The sequence below is a fragment of the Oncorhynchus tshawytscha genome, linkage group LG22 (assembly GCF_018296145.1).
Source record: "Oncorhynchus tshawytscha isolate Ot180627B linkage group LG22, Otsh_v2.0, whole genome shotgun sequence".
Taxonomy (NCBI): domain Eukaryota; kingdom Metazoa; phylum Chordata; class Actinopteri; order Salmoniformes; family Salmonidae; genus Oncorhynchus; species Oncorhynchus tshawytscha.
Window position 1 is genome coordinate 12,493,373 of NC_056450.1, and position 7,529 is coordinate 12,500,901.

Below are 7,529 nucleotides of genomic sequence, written 5' to 3' on the forward strand. Positions count from 1 at the left end.
CCATATCACCTCCACCCTACCTGCCCTACCTGACACCCTAGACCCACTCCAATTTGCTTACCGCCCAAATAGGTCCACAGACGATGCAATCTCAACCACACTGCACACTGCCCTAACCCATCTGGACAAGAGGAATACCTATGTGAGAATGCTGTTCATCGACTACAGCTCGGCATTCAACACCATAGTACCCTCCAAGCTCATCATCAAGCTCGAGACCCTGGGTCTCGACCCCGCCCTGTGCAACTGGGTACTGGACTTCCTGACGGGCCGCCCCCAGGTGGTGAGGGTAGGCAACAACATCTCCACCCCGCTGATCCTCAACACGGGCCCCACAAGGGTGTGTTCTGAGCCCTCTCCTGTACTCCCTGTTCACCCACGACTGCGTGGCCACGCACGTCTCCAACTCAATCATCAAGTTTGCGGACACAACAGTGGTAGGCTTGATTACCAACAACGACGAGACGGCCTACAGGGAGGAGGTGAGGGCCCGTGGAGTGTGGTGTCAGGAAAATAACCTCACACTCAACGTCAACAAAACTAAGGAGATGATTGTGGACTTCAGGAAACAGCAGAGGGAACACCCCCTATCCACATCGATGGAACAGTAGTGGAGAGGGTAGTAAAGTTTTAAATTCCTCGGCATACACATCACAGACAAACTGAATTGGTCCACCCACACGGAGAGCATCGTGAAGGCGCAGCAGCGCCTCTTCAACCTCAGGAGGCTGAAGAAATTCGGCTTGTCACCAAAAGCACTCACAAACTTCTACAGATGCACAATCGAGAGCATCCTGGCGGGCTGTATCACTGCCTGGTACGGCAACTGCTCCGCCCACAACTGTAAGGCTCTCCAGAGGGTAGTGAGGTCTGCACAACGCATCACCGGGGGCAAACTACCTGCCCTCCAGGACACCTTCACCACCCGATGTTACAGGAAGGCCATAAAGATCATCAAGGACAACAACCACCCGAGCCACTGCCTGTTCACCCCGCTATCATCCAGAAGGCGAGGTCAGTACAGGTGCGTCAAAGCTGGGACCGAGAGACTGAAAAACAGCTTCTATCTCAAGGCCATCAGACTGTTAAACAGCCACCACTAACATTGAGTGGCTGCTGCCAACACACTGACTCAACTCCAGCCACTTTAATAATGGGAATTGATGGGACATGATGTAAAATATATCACTAGCCACTTTAAACCATGCTACCTAATATAATGTTTACATACCCTACATTATTCATCTCATATGTATATGTATATATACTTTACTCTATATCATCTACTGCATCTTTATGTAATACATGTATCACTAGCCACTTTAACTATGCCACTTTGTTTACATACTCATCTCATATGTATATACTGTACTCAATACCATCTACTGTATCTTGCCTATGCCGCTCTGTGCCATCACTCATTCATATATCTTTATGTACATATTCTTTATCCCCCTACACTTGTGTGTATAAGACAGTAGTTTTGGAATTGTTAGTTCGATTACTTGTTGGTTATTACTGCATTGTCGGAACTAGAAGCACAAGCATTTTGCTACACTCGCATTAACATCTGCTAACCATGTGTATGTGACAAATAAAATTTGATTTGATTATTCATTCATGAATGTGATGCTTTAGGCTAGATATTTAGAGGAGCACACCTGCCCTCGTGGTGTAGTCAAAGATGTCTATGCCCTCTGGGATGTAGATGTCTAGTGTCAGGTATGTGTAGGACTCCAGAAGCTTGATGATGGCGGAGAACACAGGCCGGTCTTTGAAGCTCCACATCCAGCAGTACTTTATCAGGTCATACCTGAGAGATCTGAATAGCACAGAATGAGAGCCCAATGACAAATTGGTGGCCACAACATGGAGGCGGTACACAGCTAATAACAGGCTTTACTTGGCTGTGGAGTGATTGAATATACATTTTCATTTAATGAGAATATCACAGACTTTTTGGCCAGGGAAGGACAGATTTACAGGGGTCCTCCACTAAAACTGGTCACCCTACATTTTGTTAGCTTATTGGTGAGGTATATTTGCAAAATTACTTTAAATCATATATGTGCAAGGTAACAGTTACCCAATGTGATCAATTCATATAGACGTATAGATTCCAAAAGACCATCTGAGTGTGAGAGGAAAACCGCTATCAAAAATGTTGATATTACAAAAAGCAACAAAGGCATGTAGAAATATTTAGTCAGAACGTTAATTAAACAAGCATCTACGTATACTCTAGGCTACGGGGGCAGATTCCCAAACACTGATTAAGTCCCAACGCTCACACATCACTCCTGTCTAGTTGGATGCTTCATCCTCTCTGGAACCTGCCATTTGAGAGGGACATCAGCTGTCCCCTGATTGGCCAGCTTGTCATGTTGGCCTGCTGCCATCTTCTTTGCCACCGAAAACACTGATCTCTCTGAAAAGTGCTGGAGTGGATCCAAGGACTCTGAATCGCTCTGGAGAACAGGGAAATGTATTTAATCTTATTTAAGTCAGTGGATGACTGGAATTAAATGTCTGAAATTAAATTGACCAATTATTTCTCTCAACCTTTTAATTAAATGTAATAATGATTTTACATAATATTGGGAATAGAATTATTCAACATAGTTGATTGGTAAGAGCACTGCTGAGCACGATTTCAGCAAAGTAGTTACAGCTAAGTTGAACGTGAAGTCCCGGCCTTTGTTGTCTTACATTCCTCAGGGTCCATAGGTAATGCAGGAGTTTGCCAGGACTACAGAACCAGGTACATGGGTAGTGGCTCGTACTGGCACCACAGCATCTGGACTGGACCAGGTGGAGATGTTTACACATTGTCCCATTGAAAAGGATCCCGTCCACAAACTCTTGCCTCAGGCTGTTTTAAGCCATTTGAAAGGAGATACAGTATACTGCACGTAAGAGATTTCACCAAAGTTTTCAACTTCTCAAAAGGAACAATATCCACTTGTTTTTCTATTTAATAGTGGGATGAGAAATTCCCGCTAAGAGGTCAATTCCAAAATGTATTGTTTTTACCTGTGAGGTACTCACAAATCTATTCCATAACTCAGACTTTCTTGGGGCAAACTCTCCAAATAGATGCAACTATGTTCCACACACACACACACACACAGCCTCTGATAGCGCTGTACAGTACAAGAGCATACCCCTGAGTGTCTTGACCACCACAGCAGTAGATATGTCCTCTCCAGAGTGTGCTTCTGCAGATGAGTCCATATAACTTTAAAAGTTTTTTCTTGAGGTTGACCTTATAATGTTCTGTACTATGCCCTTCTACACTATATATACAAAAGTATGTGGACACCCCTTCAAATTAGTGGATTCGGCTATTTCAGAAACACCCATTGCTGACAGGGCTATACAATCGGGAACACAGCCATTCATTCTCCTGGCCTTACTGAAGAGCTCAAAACAAATTTTGTCACAATGCAGTTAAGAAAATACCCACCAAAAAGTAAGAGATAAGAAGAACTAGTAATTTAAGAGCAGCAGTAAATAATAAAAGCAAGACTATGTACAATGGGTACAAACCGGTACAGAGTCAATGTACATGGGCACCGGTATTAAGGTAATATGTACATGTAGGTAGAGTAATTAAAGTGACTATGCATAGACTTTCAACGTGGCACCGTCATAGGATGCCACCGAGTGCTGAAGCGCATAGCGCGTAAAAATAGTCTGTCCTTGGTTGCAACACTCACTACCAAGTTCAAAACTGCCTCTGGAAGCAACGTCAGCACAATAACTGTTCGTCGGGAGCTTCATGAAATGGATTTCTATGGCCGAGCAGCCGCACACAAACCTAAGATTACCATGCGCAATGCCAAGCTTTTGCTGGAGTGGTGTAAAGCTTGCCACCATTGGACTTTGGAAATACGTTCTCTGGAGTAATGAATCACGCTTCACAATCTGGTAGTCCGACGGATAAAAATCTGGGTTTGGCGGATGCCAGGACAACACTACCTGGCTCAATACATAGTGCGAACTGTAAAGTTTGGTGGCTGTTTTTTTATGGTTCGGGCTAGGCCCATTAGTTCCAGTGAAGGAAAATCTTAACGCTACAGCATACAATGACATTCTAGATGATTCTGTGGTTCCAACTTTGTGGCAACAGTTGTGTGGAAGAACTTGACTGGCCTGCACAGAGCCCTGACCTCAACCCCATCAAATACCTTTGAGATGAATTGGAATGCAGACTGCGAGCCTGGCCTAATCGCCCAACATCAGTGCCCGACCTCAATGCTTGTGGCTGAATGGAAGCAAGGCCCCGCAGCAATGTTCCAACATCTAGTGGAAAGCCTTCCCAGAAGAGTGGAGGCTGATATAGCAGCAAAGAGGGGACCAACTCCATATTAATGCTCATGATTTTGGAATGAGATGTTCGACGAGCAGGTATCCACATACAGTGGGGCAAAAGTATTTAGTCAGCCACCAATTGTGCAAGTTCTCCCACTTAAAAAGATGAGAGGCCTGTAATTTTCATCATAGGTACACTTCAACTATGACAGACAAAATGAGAAAAAAATCCGGAAAATCACATTGTAGGATTTTTTATGAATTTATTTGCAAATTATGGTGGAAAATAAGTATTTGGTTAATAACAAAAGTTTCTCAATACTTTGTTATATACCCTTTGTTGGAAATGACAGAGGTCAAACGTTTTCTGTAAGTCTTCACAAGGTTTTCACACACTGTTGCTGGTATATTGGCCCATTCCTCCATGCAGATCTCCTCTAGAGCAGTGATGTTTTGGGGCTGTTGCTGGGCAACACAGACTTTCAACTCCCTCAAAAGATTTTCTATGGGGTTGAGATCTGGAGACTGGCTAGGCCACCCCAGGACCTTGAAATGCTTCTTACGAAGCCACTCCTTCATTGCCTGGGTGTGTTTGGGATCATTGTCATGCTGAAAGACCCAGCTACGGTTTTGGACACTACTTTCGGTTTTGGACACTAGCTTCAAACAGCTGAAAATACAATCTTTTTGGTTATGGAAAATATATTTTACGGCGGTTTAGATGGTACAATAATTCACTAAACTATACTTACTGGTTTTGACACAAACTGAAATGAAGCGAAATATTAGAATTTTAGCAACCAGGAAATGGCGGAGTGATTTCTGCATAGTGCACCTTTAAACAATATTACATGAGGCATTTACACTGAACAAAAAATAAAATGCAACATGCAAAGTGTTGGTCCCATGTTTCATGAGCTGAAATAAAAGATCCCAGAAATGTTCCATACTCACAAAAAGCTTATCTTGCTCAAATTTGATGCACAAATTTGTTTACATCCCTGAGTGTGAGCATTTCTGCTTTGCCAAAATAATCCATCCACCTGATAGGTGTGGCATATCAAGAAGCTAATTAAACAGCATGATCATTACACAGGTGCACCTTGTGCTGTGGACAATAAAAGGTTGCTCTAAAATGGGCAGTTGTCACACAACACAATGCCACAGATATCTCAAGTATCTCAAAAACATTCCACAATCAACACTATGTGAAGGAGATGTGTTACGTTGCATGAGGCTAATGGTGGTCACACCAGATACTGACCAACAGTTACATGTCTGTATTCCCAGTCATGTGAAATTCATAGATTAGGGCAGTGGCGGAAAAAGTACTCAATTGTCATACTTGAGTAAAGGTAAAGATACTTGAGTCCTATACTATTAAGGTAAAAGTCACCCAGTAAAATACTACCGGAGTAAAAGTATTTGGTTTTAAATATACTTAAGTATAAAAAGTAAAAGTATTAATAATGTCAACTTCCCTTATATTATGTAAACCAGAAAGCTCAATTTTATTGTTTAAAAAAAAATGTATTTACTGATAGCCAGGGGCACACCAACACTCAGGCATAATTTGTCTGCCAGATCAAAGGCAGTAGGGATGTTCTCTTGATAAGTGTGTGAATTGGACCATTTTCAAGTCAAAATGTAATTTTGGATGTCAGGGAAAATGTATGGAGTAAAAAGTACATTATTGTCTTTAGATATGTAGTGAAGTAAAAGTAGGCAAAGATATAAATAGTAAAGAAAAGTAGTTTTTTGGGGTATCTGTACTTAAGTAGTACTTTAAAGTTATTTAAGTACTTTACGCAACTGGATTCGGGCCTAATGAATTTATTTCAATTGACTGATTTCCTTACATGAACTGTAACTCTGTAAAATCTTTGAAATTGTTGAATGTTGTGTTTATATTTTTGTTCAGTTTAGGGGGAGTCTCGGATGGCTGAGGGCAGCTCGAGGGAACTGTGAGGGGCAGCTCGAGGGAACTGGGGGAGTCTCGGATGGCTGAGGGGCAGCTGGCTGAGGGGCAGGGAACTGTGGGGGGGGATCTTGGATGGTTGGGAGCTTGTTCTATGGTTTGGGTCGAGGGAACCTTGGATGGTTGGGAGCTTGATTTGACTTGGTGGGAGATTTGTTGATGTGCCCTTGGGCGGGGCGCTTGACCCTGCTTGACCCTGCGATTGCTCTGGATGGGAGTGTCTGCATGAGGACAATGTAATGTTAACGTTGAGAGGCTTCCCTGCAGGTAGATTGTATGTTTCTTCAACAGGACCACACCACAGCCAGGGGGAACCCAACAGCCAGGTCAATGTAACAATTATACATTCCACAGAGCTGAATGGCACATCTAAACTTTTAATCTTAGACTGAGTGTCAGTTTACATAAGGACAAGGCAACATCAAGCTTACAACAGAGAAGGTCTGAGGCATTGTTGCATCAAGTGGCTACCCGGACTATTTGCATTGTGTGCCCCCCCAACCCCTCTTTTTACGCTGCTGCTACTCTGTTTATCATATAAGCATAGTTACTTTAACTATACATTCATGTACATACTACCTCAAATTGGGCCGACCAACCAGTGCTCCCGCACATTGGCTAAGCGGGCTACCACCCACCACCCCTCTTTTACGCTACTGCTACTCTCTGTTCATCATATATGCATAGTCACTTTAACCATATCTACATGTACATACTACCTCAATCAGCCTGACTAACCGGTGCCTGTATATAGCCTCACTACTGTTATTTTTCACTGTCTTTTTTTACTGTTGTTTATTTCTTTACTTACCTGTTCACCTGACACCTTTTTGCATTATTGGTTAGAGACTTTAAGTAAGCATTTCACTGTAACCTGTTGTATTCCTCGCATGTGACAAATAAACTGATTTGAAGACACCTGCACATCCATCTATGACACCTGTTTCTTAGCATCTCTCGCATCTCTAGGAAGACAGAATTGAAGCAACTCTGTGGGCCATAGAACTACCTGAATAATCACCATAATGGCTAAAGTGTATGGTTGACCAGCAAAAAGCAAAAGTTCTATGTCTTGTAGGTCTAATAATATGTATTGCAATAATAGGCAGTAACCTAGATGTTATTTGGCAAAGACCACATTACAAAAACCCACATACTCAACTTTAACTTACATTAAATACAGGAGCTTTGTAAAGAAACGTATGTGGCAAATATTACAACATGACGACATGGTGTA